Below are 17,330 nucleotides of genomic sequence, written 5' to 3' on the forward strand. Positions count from 1 at the left end.
TTATGCAGACTGTTTGAATAGTTCTGTAGATTTAAAATGTAACAGAGCAAGCATGAATTGCCAGGAATTTCTATTTCACAGCCTCTTAAAAATTGCCTAGAACTATAATTTCATTTAAACAAACAAACTTTCTAAAAATCACCTTGCAGTGACTACAATTATGTAAAACTATATATTCTTTTTACAAACTGTTCAGGGACAGAGGATCACTGAAAACTTTTTATTGCAAATAACTATAATTTACATTTTGGAAACTACTTTTCAAACTTACCTTGCTTTTAGAAATATTTCCTATAGCATTGCCTCAGTCTTTCCAAAACCACTAAAATTTTCCATATGACACGGGTTACTAAAAAAGATAATCAAACATTACCTCCACGATGCATTAACTACTGTTACCTAGCTAAATCAGTTTTAGAGAAAATGAAAAAATTCTAATTGTTTTGATCAAAATAGTAGTCTGCCTAATAATAATAAATAGCATTCTTGCCTGATATCTATAAATATGCAAATGTTTATGGTGAATGTTATACCTGATTTATATCACTGGTTTTAGAGAGGGTGAGACAACCTAATTTGGTTCATCGTTAGAGATTTGATCATATGCGGTGATAATGTGCAGCCGGTCCCCTAATATACCATGTGCGTATTCAACCATTTCAGTTTCTAACGTCATTTTGAGTCTAACTCTGTAGCCTAGCATGAAAGTTTTCACCTTCATCACTATTAATTCTTTAGGCACGTGGGAGATGACAGAAGGCTGAGAGACAGAGCGTCCTATCGGACTTAGGTCTCCTGTCTTGGGTGAGAGTGCCAGTGTGCAACGTCTCCCCTTGCATGCTGCAGCACCTTTGGCTCAGAGGGCTTTGAGCTCCTTCAGTATGCATGCCTCAGCAACACACGTATGCTTAATGTACATTTAGGGAGGTACACAGAGTGGATTTTCTACTTGTTTTCTGATGAACTGTGAGGGTAACTGAAAGGCTGACAAAGCTGGTATCTGATACTGTATGAACTGGCTGCATAAGGCTTCACTGCAATGCCAGACTCCGATGACTTCTCACAGAAGTGTTATGCTCCAGGCACATACATTTCTCTCTAAATGGACACGGCACTCCCTTCCTGCGTACAAAAAAGGCTTCCAAAAGACAATTAACAGATTCTTTCCTGTGCTGTGGCGTTCCCGAGAACATTCCTAGCTATTCCTCTGCTGGGACACGGAGTCCTGCAGGAAGGTAAAGGCAGGAGTTTTCCATGCCCAGCATCACACAACAGAGTTGTTTGCTGTGGAGTGAAGCTTTTCAGCCCACTTGATTCAGAGAACTTTTGAGCACAGATAAGTGCATTATTTAACTGAATTTGCCCCATTTTTTTTTCATGTATCTAGCCACAGGTGCAGATTCATTTGTCCTTTTCTAGGTTTGCATGCAAATAGTTTTGTGCAAAGGTTGTGAGTAGCCACCTGCTATTTAGACTGTTACCTTTCAGCGTAACGTCTGCATAAATCTACAAACTGGACTGAAGAGCTGAAATTAAATAAATTAAATAATAACACAAGTGGCCAAAGACATGTGCCAGTGTTACATAGAAGACGCATACCATAAGGATCAGCTTATGTCTTCTCAGGTCACGGTGCAGGAAGAAGTCAAGGTGGCTGATGTTGATATATAGAAGGGTGGAAGGAAGTGCCCCAGTTTCTAAATAGCATTGTTGAAAGTCACACTTTGTACTTGCCTCAGTCAGACAAACTCAAGGTAAGCCAAGTGCAAAGTGTTTATCCTAGATGACTTCTAGATCTACCGGCAACGTTGGCCTCTCCTGAGGGAAATGGTGGGTGTTGGCAGGACTGAAACGTCATCCCTTCTTTATCTGAAACATTAGAAAATGCATCCTGTTCCTGTTGCCTTGGCAGCAGATGCTGGGTGTGTGTCTGCATCCCAGCATATCTCATCTTTTTTGTGCCTAGCATGCAAATACGTTAGGCAAAGGGAGGGCCATGTCTGAGGGCAGCGCTGAAATAGTTATTGGCTAGGACAGGGTGAGTAAAGTGGAGAAAGATTAAAGCCTCCAGAAGACACATTCTGAAATTGCGATCTACTCTTCTGCAGAACACTTGCCATAGCAAACTGCAAAAGCTTAAATGTTTTGGTCATTTAAAACTAAATTTAACAAAAAATTGTGTGCACACTGTTGGGATTAATTTTAAACTGTCACAGCTATGAACAAGACAACCTAACTGGTATTTGCCCTATGTGGCTGTTGCGCTCTTTGGGATGTTGTAGATAGTTACAATGTATACTGTAATATTTGAAATTAAATTCTACCACGCTTACCTGTATTTGGTACTCACCTGCAGTGAGTAAACATGACAGAATTAGTTTCTCAGTGAATAGCACTGCTGATCAAAAGCATTTTTTAAAGTTTGCATCAAACAGGAAAATAGGAAGAAAAATACTATAGTTTTTCTTATGCCACTTCTTTGTATAAGGAACAATATTTGTACAAACAGAAGAGGCATAAAATGATACAGAATTCCATGTACTTAGTTGAGGATACAGTGCCATGTAATATAAAGATTTCCAAAGGGCAAAGGTTAAAAGCATTAGAGGAATTAATTGTAAGCCATTGATTGCATTTAAAAAAAAATTGATTTTACATACCAATTCACAGAAGGCATTAAGCTTCACATAGTGGGATACATAGGGAATATACAAACTTTATCTGTCTGCTAACACTGTTGAGCTGGGAAAATAAAACTGTCAAAGTCACTTACAATTAAGGTAGCAAAAGAATAACTTAATCAAATACAGAGCAACATACCGGCTTAGCTGCTCAAGACAGTTAGGTGTTAGATGTGCACTACTGGGGCTGCTTCCATTTGTGGACATGGCTAACGGGACACTAGAGAGCCCCTGAAATTTCCATGATGAACCACAGATAATAAAAACATGACTCCACTAACAGGATTAAGCAATACCTTAGGTTTTAGTTAGTACTAAGAAAATAATCTGTTTCAGCTGAAGTGGAAGTGGGCCTCATAATTAAGAAGGTAAAAAACAACAATGAAACCCCCCAGACCCCAACAGTATATGTTGTTCATGCTGCTAAAACCAACAGTAGGAAAAAGTATTACAATAATAAGCTATTACTTTCTTTTTTCAGTAGAGTACGATGTATTTAAAATGCAATCAATACATTTTGAAGAGAAGACAGTGTAATTCCTGTTTTGAGAGGCATCAAATCATAATTTAAAAGAACCGTTGAAACCAAAATGCATTCATCTTAAAAATATAATCTAGACTAGCTGGAAACAGCAAGTTGATATTACACTCAGTAAACGTGATCCACGTAAAGCCATGCAGCAGGATTTATGTCACATCTAATCACCAGCTTCTATACTGGCATTGTGCAGCCTGTTGTAGGAGACTTCTGGAGGGGTTGTGAGCCTGGGGTGCTTCCCTTCCTCCTGCTCAAGTTGTGGGCTGGTGGCAGAGGCGAGCTTTCCTGGGGATGAACCCTGCGTCCTCTCCATGGCCATGCCTGGATGTCCCACCTCTTCAGCTGCACCGTTTGTCAATCTAGTCTTGAATCTAACTTCAGGATGAACCTTGTAGATAATCCTTGGGCTCACTCTTGCTCCTGACAAAATGGCAATACGTCAGTTTAGAATAATGTGGATGTTCTTCAAACAGTCTGATAAGGAATGAAATGGCTGTCACTTAGGCTCGCGCAGAAAGAGGAAGGACAGAGCTGATCAGGAGGACAGGACAGAAATGGGAGGGATTGAGGGCATAGGTGTCCCAAACCAAGGTTTAAGTAATGCCTAGCTATGCTCTGGCTCCCCTGTGAGGTGGAAATTGACCTCAGGAGCCATGATTTCTGGCATTGTTCTCACTGAGAAACAACTAGATCAATTCAGTTCTGTACAAACAATTTAATCCTAAGATGGGGACCCACTTGCCAAGATTTAGCCTGATGTGAATAAAAATGGCCACATTATAAAACACTCAAAAAGGCAGGTCTTAATAGGAGCGCTGAAAGACCCTACGACCGTTCACTGCAACTGGCCAGCTGGGTGCCAGTCTCTTAAACGGTGAGAGAAAACAGGCCTTTGGGAAAAAAAAAAAGCATCTTTATAAAAAACAGTTAATTATAAAGACACATGATGTAACATAAGTGCCTTTGGAACACAGAAAGTCATATTTATTTTTCTTTTCAGGGATTCAAAGAAAGGCACCTGAGAGACGGAATTGAACAGAGTGCTCTGGGCGTTAAAATAAACAGCACAACTATTATACTGAGACCTAGATTATACACTTGCACTGCTTATGACTTTCAAGGAAAGTAAGCTCAATTGTGTGTTATTGTAGAAATGTTCAGCTTCTGATAGAGTAGAGTAGTAAGATATCAGTTAGCTGCAGCTTTCAAAGTAGCACAGCTACAACTGAAATAAGGGTTGCTTTGTTTTAGTTTGGTAATTAAAATCAAGATTTATGTATTCCCTCTGTGATCAGTGATGGCCACATTTTTAACATAAATGCAAATGTAAATGTTCTTTTGTTTTTCCCTGAACACAATTTCTATTGGAACGCAAAATCTATGCAGGAAGACTTACTGTAAAACAGTATCTGAAAAATAAAGTATTTCTATTCAATTTGGAAAATATTTATTTCCCAAAGTGTGAACTTCCACTGGATTACCACTGGTACTAATTGAATTTACATATACATATATATTTTCTTCTACAATTATTAATTACTTTGGCAATCTTATGTATAGTTTATAGTTATTGTATATGGAGCCTTAGCACCAAATGTTTAAAATGCACAAATGTTTCAGCTATAAGCCCTCTTTTCTTAGACTAATAAATTATTAAGACTGATTCATCTATGCAGAACATACTTTCTCTTCTTGGCTTCCACCCAAATGTATATTTTTGAGGGCATGAACAGAAACCTTTTTATCTGTTTTTCATCTGGCTAAGGAGAAAATCAAATATATCATTGTCCGCCTCTCAGCAAAGAAACAAACTCCACAAACCACCATATCATTTTTATACAAAATCCTTAGTCAACTACTTTGCAACAGAAAACTTGACATTAATATCATATAGCCACTTTGCTATGTGTTCTCTGGAAAGAGGAGATAAGAGTGGCTAAAAAAGAAAGTGTTTGTGTCACTGTCCATTTTGGGATGGCTTGCAAGACAAGTTCTACTGGGAGGGTACTGTAAGTTAACTGTAGACCCCAGAGTCAAATCTGACCATGGACAATGTAATTTTTGGTGACTTTAACATGCAAGTTAATAAAATGGAGAAAAAAATGCTACTAACAGTGGCTCGGATGTTCAAAGGTGTAATAACCAATAGCTTTTCACTAAATAATCACTGAAACAACAAGAGGCAATATTTCATTAGACTTGATTTAGGTAAGCAGTGAGTGATGTTGTAGAAGAAATGACATTATAGAAAATAACCTTGGACCAAGTGAACATGAACTAATCCCATTTGAGTTAAGTAGTTAAACAAACACAAATAAGACAACTAAGACTAATAAATTGAAAAGCTTAACTTTGGTAAAATAAGGCAGATCATTTTCATGAGACTGGACTGGAGAATATAAGGCTTGAATGCAGAGGAGGCTCACAAAGCTGTTTGTATCATTAAGAGTTTGTATCAGAAGTGACGTGGAAAGATTTTCAAAAAGAAGCACTGGATGTAAACAGATAAATAACTACCATAACGATATTGCAGCCTAGGCAGGCAGACAGAGAGCCTCTAAGAAACAGAAAAATTTTGTGATGGGTGAAGAGAGCTGTGTGTTATAAGTGAAAAATCGTAGTGCTGAGGTGAGAATTGCTAAGTCAAGCTGACTCATAACTCAGAAAGAACACTAAAAAACCCCATATAATTCAGCTGCATATTTTTTAAGAAAATAGTGAAAGAGAAGGTAAAGTGGATGCAGATTCAGAACAGTCAGGTATTACTCAAAACTCAAATAAATACTGTAACTTCCTTTTGGTAGAAAAAATGAAGCTGCATATAGAGGTAAAGACAAGACTGATAGCAGGAATACGTCTGGCAATGGATACTGGAGGCAGAAGCAAAACTGCAAGAGTCTCCTGCAGCCAACGAGGGGTAAACACTTTCCCAGGATTTTGGCAGAATGTGTGCATGAGCTTAATTGTCCAACTGTATATTTCTTCAGGAAAACTATCAAAATGAGTTAGTACCATGGAGCTGGATATTAGCAAAGATAATACCTGTATTTAAGAAGGGGGCAAAAAGGAAAGGTGTTGGCAAACCTGTTTCTGTGTGCATGGATGAGACCTTTTGTGGAAAGGTTTACTCTTGCTGATGCCTTTCGGCTCTGCTGGGTAGAGTCAGAGGTAATTCACCTTTGCTGTCTCCGGAGAGCAAGATGCATGAAGGGACACAAATGTCCCTTCTCTTCCCAACAAATAAGCACTCTACAAGATAAAATTTTAATAGTGCTTTAAAAAATGTTGAGGACTTTAGTGGCAATCAATAATAGTTTACAAAAATATACTGTGCAGGTGACTGAAGCGAAAGACAGAATATCCATAGGGGAAGGGAAGGTTCGGCTAACTTTCTGAAAGCTGGAAGAAAATTCTCAGAAGACTCTATAAATGCAGAAAGTTATTGGTCTGGAAAACAGGCCAAGAATAAAAAAATATATGCTTTCAGTTTCCCAAAGGAGACCAGAGAGGCTTAATCCCTTTGAGTTTGTTTGACCCCTTCATTAGCATATATTCCTCATGAAGGAGTTGAATTGAACATGAATGATGAGATCATCCAAAATTAAAGCTAATAGTGGTAATAAAAGGTTCCCAAGAGGCCTAAAACTTCAACTTTCAGAGGATGAGAAAAGAGTTGGGAGCAAGGAAGAAAACTTCCTCTTTGCAGAAATGGATCATTTCAAGGGGCCTCTTGCACTGTTTTCTAAAGCAAACAGCCCCAGCTCAGCTCGAGGAGGACACATTGGGGTGAGATGGTTGCGGGGTGACTTGGCGTGTCCACGAGCAGACACTGGTGTGCTCCTGGATGCTGTGCCTGCTCTACACACCACCCGCGGGGCCCCGTTTGTCACAGCATCAGAACAAACCTGACAGACCAGAACAGGAGGCAAGGAAAACTTATGTCACTGTACCCAAGCAATAAAGCATGGTGAATTTAGATTATGGACTCCTCTTGTGATTTCTGGAGTCATTCTTTTATTTCTTAGTGTCTTAATGCCATCTCTGCAAGAAAAGGGGCAATAATTCCTGCTTTGTCTCCCATAGTTAGATTGTAAACTTTCAGAGGCAAGGACTTCTATTTTTTGTGTAAAGAGCACCTGGAAAAAAGCACTATTGTGATCTCAGCTGGGGCCTCTTCATCTTACTGTAATACAAATAAATCCTAAATACATACTTGCCTTTAGACATCCAGGAAAAGAAGGCCTCTTTCCATGAGACACCTCCTGCTGTTTATGCTAAGACGACAATGAAATTCTAAGAAGTGCGTGCATGTGCTTTTGAGGCAAATTCACCAAAGCCTAGAGATCATTTATGCTGAGCATCAATTGCTACAACACTTTCTTTTCCTCAGGGGAACTCAGGAGGATGGGGAAAAATTACAGATACCCAAAAGTAAGGTGCTTACATAAGACCAAAGGCTGACATTTCTCTTGGCTGTGGAGAAAAGATGTAATTTCCTAAATGATATCCCAACTATGGAGAAGATTTAGGTCATACTACCAGCTGCCTTTACACTGTCCTTAGTGTAAAGTCTCTTTTTCTCACGTATGTTCCTTTTCCTGTTCAATTTTTTAACTTCTTTCATCCAAACCGTCAAATGAACAGCTCTTCCCTTTCCTTTTCATGTTAAGAGTGAGAGAGAGCAGGGCAAACCTGGTGAAGAACATCAAGGTGACAACCTCAGAAGAGGCTTTTTCTGAATATTTCCCTGCCTTCAGAGTTGTTGTGGTCCTGAGGGCCACATCCTGCCACCCTCACTCTGCCCGAATACCATCATTTTCTCTAGGTGACAGACAGTGGGGCTGCAGTCCAGCAGAGAGCAGTAGGGATTTAGGAACGTGCCCATGTTGGATGGAAAGGATTCTCCTATTATGCTGAGAAGGGGAGCTTGAGGTTGAAGAGAGGCTTGATCTGTAACTTGACAATATTCAAGGGGACATGAACATTGCAAAATTCACAGCCCATATGCCATTCTTCACAGTATACATGCAGCCACCATCATTTGCTGGGTTGTAATGGAGCTTTTCAATACATTGTGCTTCATGGAAAAGGAGTTGACACAATTTTTGAATTAAAATGGTGAATAGTTCTCTTTTAGAAAAAAAAAAAATCCATTGGTAACAAAGATACCTGTATTAACTCTTGCCAAACAGTTTTTCTGTGACACATTACTAGTACTATTAGCCAATGGTTAAGTTATCTTAAGTTATCTTGCACTTTGAAAACACAATTTATTTCACTTATTGGAGTATTTCCAAAGAATAGCACATCTTTAAATGTTTAACACCTGACTTGATGAGGCAACTCTGTTTCATTCTTGTATGCTATGGAGATAATCCAAAATTATATGGATATTTGTTATTCTTATTGTAATTATTTAACAGAAACTGAATATGTTCATTTTTATTCTCTACTTGAAGTTTTGTGATCTTGTTCATAAAAGACCCAGTTTGACAGTGAAGCTAGCATAAAGATGTCTTTTGTGAGATTTTGCAGCTTTTCTTATAAAGAAAAACCTGTAGCATGGCAGTAACTGAACTTGTAGGAAATGAGGAAGAAATTTGGTGAAAATTGTATGAAAACCTACTTGGCAGAGTTAAAATGCAGTAGCAATCTGGTCCCCTTTAGGGAAAAGATCAGGGAAAACAGAAACATTAAACAGCTTAGTTCAATATAAGCTTCAATGAAAGTAAATTTCTGGGCCAACCTGACATAACCAAACCCCCTTTCCCTGTAAAACTGGGGATGATTTTAAAGAAATATTTTCCTCCAGGAAAAAAATAATCCTTAAGATTTCTCACAAACTCTTTTATGTTGAACGTGTTTCTGATTTTACCCACTTTCCCCACAGGCCTTCCCCTCCTTCTCAGCATTTCTATTGAGAAGATTAAAACGTGGAGGGATAAGAGAGTAGGAAAAAAATCAATTCGTTAAATACTTACAAAATCCCATGAGTTTTAACAGGAAAAAGCCATAAATAACAGAAATTCCACTGCATGTTTCTTGCAAAATCCCCTTTCACACCTTCCTGTCAGATGAGGAGACCCACAGCCAACTGTGGTCTGACGCTTCACAGATGCCCAGGCTGCAGCAAGCCACATAAACTGTAGGCAAAACTCAGAACTCAATTAAAACTGGAAGAAAACCCCCATCCTTTCGACAGGGACCTGCCTCAAGCAGGCTCACCCTCCCACTAGGCTGGAGTTGAGCCCTAACTGGAGGCTATTCTTTGGCCCAAAGTGCTGCAAAAGCTCCTAGCCTTTTGTCTGGTGGGTCTTCTCCTCCTGATTGATGGAAACATCTTCATGGACAGATATCCTAATGAAACCCTTCAATGCACCAAAATGCCGGGTGCCCAAGCTTTCGCACAGGACCTTTTGTCAGGCTGTGAGGTGGATCAGGATGAGAAGGGTGGTGTGTTACGCTCCTGTCCCTCAGCTGCAGATGGAGATCCAGTTGAGGCAAATTAGACGATGTGTTTATTTTCTGCATGTTTTCCTATTGCTTTCTTGGTTCAGTAAGCATTACAAATGGCATGGCCTGAGAGTTTAATTTCACTCGGATATGTCGCTCATCAGAAGATGACTTTTAGCAAGAAGCTGGTTGTCAGTTCTTGAGCACGGTTATGTAGGAGGCACCTCAGGAAGCCCACCTGGTACCATTACAGCCCCACATACCCATTAATACTTATGCGCTTTCAAATGCCATGCAGATTTCAGTATCAGCCCATATAAAGCTGCCTTTTATTCTACAAGTACCTGCTGAAGAACAAAGGTTAATTGCAGCTGTTTTGTAGTCAGTTTTCAGTGTGTGTGTCTGAGTAGCCTGAAGAGTTGGTAGTTGGTGGATGATGGTCATCTTGTTGGGAAAAATGGTAGGGGATGCTTGAAAATATAGCTGAACTACAGCCTTTTTCCTCCCTGTCACTGTTATCTGTAACCGCCAGGGTCTGTACTGGATCCTCTGGCCTACTGAGTTTGGAGACAGCTATTTCAGATGCCTTGGGATATCAGCTATCTTTATATGTATTCACAGACACATTCCAACTTGCTGGTAGCTTGCTACTGCTGAAGGTATATGGGAAGAGACAGCAGGCTGTATTTTTAGAGTTTCTAAGTTTCTTCTGGCTAAGATTAATTCACACTTTTTATCTTCCCTTCCTTCTGGCTCTGTTCAAAGTTTGCCACATTTCTTTAACACTCAGGTTGTTCTTGTTTTTTTTTTTTTTAATTTATTATTATTACAAATTTAGTTTCTAGGACTCTGGTACTCAAGGTAAAGCTAGGGACAGCAGCTAATCCTTTGATTAATAATACCACCATTAAATTAACTTTTGTTTTTCCAACCCAATAGATTAGATTGTCCTTAAGCTCATATCTGAACATCTCTAAGATGGGAAAAGGTCCTGTAATTTAATACAGACATCAAAACCACGAAAAGAGTGTCTAGGAGCTAAGCAAGGGAGTCAGCTCATCTACTGGAGGAATTTAATAACTCAGAAATCTACATAGCTGGCATTGGTTCTAGTTGTAATTAAATCACATTCCAAAATTCAGCAAATAGTTCAACTTCCAGGCTCATTTAGTGGCTGTCATCTCTGAAGTGGGCAGGGAAGTGGTCACCAAGCACTCAGATGTACAAGCTCCAACATTTCTCATGAGGGAGATGGAAGAGGTCGCCCTTCGCTGCCTGCCCCACTCCTGCACCAGGATTACTGACCCAACACGGTGGCCCATGGACCTGCCCCTCTGCTGAGGCAATTTGCTGTTCACTGCATCAAGTCAGACCATCATTTAAGTTTACATTGAGCTTCACAAAGTACATGGAAGTCCATGGACAATAGTTTTAATTATTATTTTTTGAAATGGAAAAGTAAAAATTTTATGCAGGAAGTCAGAACAGAGTCCTGATTTTACTGACTTGGATAACTATTGATTTGTTGGACTCCTCAGTGGTACAGCTGTTGTGTTTGAGGTCATTCAGCTGCCCAAGCGAAGGACCGGTGTGCCAAAGAATAGGCGCACGAAGGATTACAAAGATAGATACATTTCATCTATTGTTCAGCTGCTTAATAAAATGACAAAAGGGTTTCTCCACACTCAGAAGACAAAAAGCCTTATAAGAATTGATATCTCTGGGGACTAAAAGTAGTGTATGAACTTCACCGGTGCGTTAGTGGAAGTGACAGAGGTGATTCCTGTAAACGTCTTCAAACAAGGCTTGCTTTACTAAATAAAGAGTAACATTGTAAATGTAGGACTTTTATTAAAGGCAACATTGCTAGAGCAAAACCTACAAAATATGGGATTATATTTAAGACATGAGATTCACTTTTGTCCACTTTTGTCCAGTTCTTTTCCATAGCACATGGTTGCACCATACAAAAGACGGCTCTAGCGTTCCATGGTCTGAGGAAATGTTATAAATGAGGGGAGCTTGAGTGCTTCCCAGGGCAGTAGGGGCTGTGTGACAGAGGTGAAATAGTGGTCTATCAAAAGATACTGAAGCTTGTATCTGAGAGCGAGAATAAAAAGTATGGATGGCAAGCTGATGTGGCAAAGCAACGCGGTGCATACCTATGAAGAAAATGCCACTGGAAATGTTTGGACACTACATTAAGCCTGAAAAATAGTCAAGGATTCTGACAGGACAGCAAGGTATTTGTTATAAATCGATATGGAAAGCGTAGTGTTGTGATGCATTTACGTGGAGGTTTGTTAGTTTAGCCTATTAACTGACATGTGAGAAGGCAGGCGATTTGCAGTCTCTCTTGAAATCACTTTTGATGCAAATAAAAGAGTATGTAAAAGGCCTGCCTCTCCACAATTCTTCTTAATTCAACATCAGTTTCTCTTCCTGTGGGTGATACATGGCTGTCTTTGGCCCAGCTGTATACTGGTTTCTGAACAGCAGCTCTTGACGGAGGTGTTCCTAATACCTGTGTGGTTTGTATTACCTGGAGTGGCCATAAACAGCATTTGCACAGTCTCTCTGTGAATCTTCTTAATTGCCACCAGCTGAAAGAAATTCATACTTTGCCTCTGAGTTTCCTTCCCAGAAGAAATCGCCTCATAACATATGAGTGGATGCTGTAGAGGGTATAAGAGAAGAGAGACAGAGAAATGCATTCAGAAAAATGTGCATTTGCATGGTGAGAAAGAACAGTGTCCCAGCTCAAGCCCCAGCTTTTACCCTGTGCTGATCTCCATTTGCAGAACTGTGCAAGCATATACGAGATTTGCCCAGACACATTTTAGCCTAATAGCTGTTATTTGGGAAATGGGAGAAAAATATTTGGCTGCCAGCAGTAATTAGAAAATTATAATCAGTAATCAAATAACTACCACCCCTCTCCCCCCAAAGTTAAGCAAGCATTAATAATTAGCTGTAATACAAGGGTGTAATTCATTACAATGAGAAATTATTTGTTAATGTCCATAACACTTTGCCGTAGCAATTAGTCATCCTTGTAGTTTGACTTATCTGGAATTCTTACAAGACAACCATGAAATTGTAAAACATAGTTATTGACAATATTGATAACTGGCTTAAGCTTCTACATTTTTGAGGGCAGGTTTCAGGAAGATGACAATTTATTACGTACTATGTTAATAGCTTACCACCCAAGTGAAAGAAATACATGCTCAGAACAAAAATATAAATATAGATTTTTTTTTTCCCATTGAGGAAGAATTATGAATTGTGGTCCTTCAGGAAAGAACAAAGTTCTGTTCTTTGAGAGAAAAACAAACAGATTATTTTGTCTGTACGGGATTCAGACATCAACTCAACAGTGACTGACCCACCCCCTCACATGTTGAACTGATTAATTCTTTACCAGGAGGGATCATGAGAAACCTGAATTTAAATGGCCTTTTAAAGCTTTATTCATCTACAAAGCCTGCTGCAGTTGGTTTGGTCAGTCGGAAACCTGATATTTATTCTCTAGTAAATACCAGAAAAGAAGAAAAGCTGTATGCTTTATTACAATAGGTGGTTCACTCTGATTTTCTCCTCCTGCTCTTGTTTCCCATTTTGTGTGTAGTTGTTATTCTCAGATATAAGATAGATGGCAAAGAAGAGCAGGCTTCATGGTATAGAGCAGATGGGCGAAGGGGAACGCCTGGGATCTGAAAACCAGCCAAGCTGAGTACAAGTCTGCTCCTTCAGGTGGCTCAGGCCCTGTGCACATCTCTCGGTAGGAACTGGGGAAATAAAAAATAAAAAACACTGTATGAGTGCTTCATGTAAAACTGGTGAATGTATTAAGAACTTGCTCCTTGGGCCTTGGGACTTCTCTGTGTGTCATCTTTATTTGTAGGTATTTGTTACATAATTCTCACACTGGCTAGTTTCTTCTGGGGAAGAATTTGTAAGAGCCTAAGGAAACCATGAGTTCAAGTCCAGTTTTTAAATTTGACTTGTAGTAATACACAGAATCCGAAATGCCTAAGGATAACATTATTAAAAGCAATATTGCATTGCAAAAAGCATCTTACTGGAAAATGGGAACTTAATACCCATTGACTTTTAGTGGCTCTTAACGATCTTAAGTTTCTAATGTTCAGTGCAGAGATGCTGTTAACATGGTGCAGACGCCTGTGATGGCCTGTCCAGGGGTCTCCCGGGCAAGGCTGCCTGGTAGCTGTGTAGCTGTTGCACTGCCGTGGGACAGTTTGCCTTGCTCTCTGCTCTGTGCAGCTGCAGAGATGGGGTCTGATGCCTCCTGGGGAGCTCTCTGTGACATCCCACTCACTGGGGTTGAACTGAAGCATATTGTAAGGATATTGTAAGGATATTTAAACTATCTAGAAATTACCTGTGCTATGTTGCACAGTAGCGCCCTGAACTCCTGCCTCACACCCCTACTCACTGGCCCCCGAGCACGCAGACTTCTTAGAGAGAAGATGGCCTTGTGCCTGTCTGTTATCGGGATTTTTTTGTCTGTTGCTTGTGGTATGCTATAACACTTCTCTCTTCTGGGCAAATGATGGAAGCTCTTGAGCAAAACAAGGTAACGAATGCCTGGTAGGAATATTTTATGGAGTAAACAGTTGCATTGAAATTTTAAGATTTGCAAGGACATTCAGAGTGCAGGCTAGACACCTGAATGCTGCTTGAATATTGAGTATCATGAAGCTACAAATTAGGGCAGCTGAACTCTGTACTTTTTATATGAAGAAGAAAAATTCAAATGAGTTCTTATGAAAATTTTCATCCATCTTTAGTTACAGGAGTGATGAATCAGAAACAGACTATGCTGAAAGCAAAAACTCTATGTCCTCATGTGAACATAATATCTGAGCCCCAGTGTCCATGACTATAACACCTATGCTTTAATTTGGGCCCGATTTAACATTGGACTCCCAACTGTTACCTAGAACTTTTGCAAAAATACACAGAGTACATGCAAAAGTACAAAAATATGAGTCTGCTCCCAGGTGCCTTTTATCAGCCTGTTTTTCCTGATATATTGGATGTGATACACAGCCAGATTCTCTAAGGACGGACTGAGAGCTCCCACACTTGATATTACTTGCACAACTCTTGGGCAAAGTCCTAACATTACTAAACTCAGTTCCTTGTTTATTCCCATAAAGCCAAGATTTTACCTTCAGAATATGTTATTTCAGTACGCTTGCAAAACAAATGTTTGTCAAATGAAACACATACAAATTTAAGGCTTATTGTGAAGGAAAACTGTATTTACAGATCTTATTGCTTCATTATGATCATAAAAGCTCAGAGTCCTTACACACTGTTCATTTTCTCTCTGTCACAATCACAAAAGGGCAAAGAGAATTTGCACTTACCTATTTCAGACTAGGTTTTGTGAAAGTGTAAGGGCCTTCTAGAGGGGCTGATTGTAGAAAATTACCTTGCATTGTATAAGTATGAGTTGATTAAGTTTAAAATAAATAGAGCCATTTCAGGAGGAAGAAGTTTGAGAAATTAAAGGAAGTGGTTAGTAAAGTCAACTGGACTGAAGTGCTCAGAGGTTTGAATGTGGAGGAGGCTCGAAGTCTCCTTTAATCAAAATTTCAAAACCTAGCAGGAATTTGCCAAACAAGCAGAGGGAGAAAATTGTAAGGAAAGGTTCCCAAAGCTATTTGAGTCAACAACCACCTCCAAATGATGGTAGGAGTAAGTGCATAGCAAATGAAAAATTATTACAGGGACACATCAGCAAAGAAGTCAGTTCATGCAGATCAGAAAGCACAGGACAAAGTAAAAAGCGCCAAATATCAAGGTGAAATATGCCTTCTAAAGTAAGTGCTAAAACGTATTAAAAAATTATTTAGTATTTACGTGAAGAGCTTGAGAAAAGGAGTAGGTGTGGAATATATTCAATATGGGATAGATGTTCAAGTTGACTGAATGTATCTCAAATACAAAAGTAGTATTTTTTTATCAAGAAAGAAAAGTAAAATGGCTCCTGGGAATCAGAGGTGGCAACAGAAGGCATGACAAGAGAGGTGGAAACCAGCCAGGAGGAGGAATTTTTTCCAGAATCCTGAAATAACTCTGAAAGAGCAAATCATTGCATGTCATATGTGGGAAATGGCAAATATAGTACATATGTTGAAGGGAAGGAGAAAAAGGGATTCAAGCACCAAACAGCTCATGTGGGTACATGCTGGTCTTCCAGAGAGCAGCCTGCAAAGTGCAGATCAAAAGAGGGTCATTTCATTTTGTCATCTTTGTCCCATGTTGCTGACTGCTGAGACCTCTGACCACCGGTGCTCCTCTAGGCATGGAGGGAGCAGAGCATGTGTCTGTGAGATCTCTGGGATGGCCTGGTTGAGCAGCTGGAACCTCAGCCCTGAGCCCTTCCAACCTCATCCCCTTTCCCAGACCCTGTGCTATCAAGGAGGAGGCACTCATGGGGCTGCTCCGTAATTCTGTTTGCAGCACTAGCAGGGACTCCTGGTCCTGGAACCAGGTGGGGTGAGAGGAAGAGATAGAGTTGATGCACTCCCCACCCCTACAAGAGCTTGAGGGCTCTCACTGGAGGGCACTGGTTTCTGCACATAGACAGAGGCCAAGGGCTCAGTGATGGATGGTGGAGCCGAGGCTGAGGGAGAGAAAGCGATACAGATACTGAGCAAATGCCACAAGCAAGAACAAAGAATTTGGCATGGGAGAGTCCTAGAGGATGATCCTGGAGTTTCTTCTGCTCTCTCAGCATACCCTGTGATTTCTTTGTGGAAGAGCAGCATCGGAAAACAAAGACAGGAATTGAAATTTGCCTGTAAAAGCCAGTCTGTTAGTCTCACTCAGTACAAATTAAGAAACTAGCAGTGCCGAATTTCCTGTATTTTAACTATGTTCATTTAAAGCGTAGCCTACCAAGTCTTTTGAGCATAAAATTACGGCACTGCAGATGAATGGCTAGCTTTTCAAGCTAATGACTCACTAAGTCAATTCCATAAACAAAACTTAAGGAGCACTCTGTGGAGGAGAGGATTTTGAAAGAAATAATGATGAAAAACAGAGGACAGAATTCAACAAAGCCTTTCAAAAAGTAGTTCACACCAGACTAACACAATATGTAAATATTGATAAGGCTACTGATTTTCTAGAGAAGTGAAAAGCAGTACATTAAATTGAATCCCTCTAACTATCAGTAAAATATCTGGTATATACCACTTGGGATATTATTACCTCATCTAGAGAAGATGGGGATTAGGGCAAATACTGTGAGTTGGCTGAAGACCTGGGTTCTGCTGAAAGGGAAACAGCTGTGTGGAGGATGGTGTTCCTCAAGGTTCGGTTTCAGGACTAGTTGGATTTAGTATTTTCATTAATGATCCTGATGCAAAGAATAAGCCTGTGCTAGTGAAAGTTGTTGATAACACATGGATGGGAAGCATTGCCAGTGCTGAGGAGGACTGGATGATTGCATGGCAAGAGAAATGTCCTTGTACAGCAAGAGATTTGTAGCAAAAGAAAAAGTATGAAATGCAGCAGTATGTGTACAAGATCATGGAGTGAGATCCAAAATATGCACAGATAACATGATGCCTAAATATTAGACTTGGAATTGAATTAACTTTAGGATGTCAGGCACA

This window comes from Platalea leucorodia (assembly GCF_965183815.1).
Source record: "Platalea leucorodia genome assembly, chromosome: 3".
Lineage (NCBI taxonomy): Eukaryota > Metazoa > Chordata > Aves > Pelecaniformes > Threskiornithidae > Platalea > Platalea leucorodia.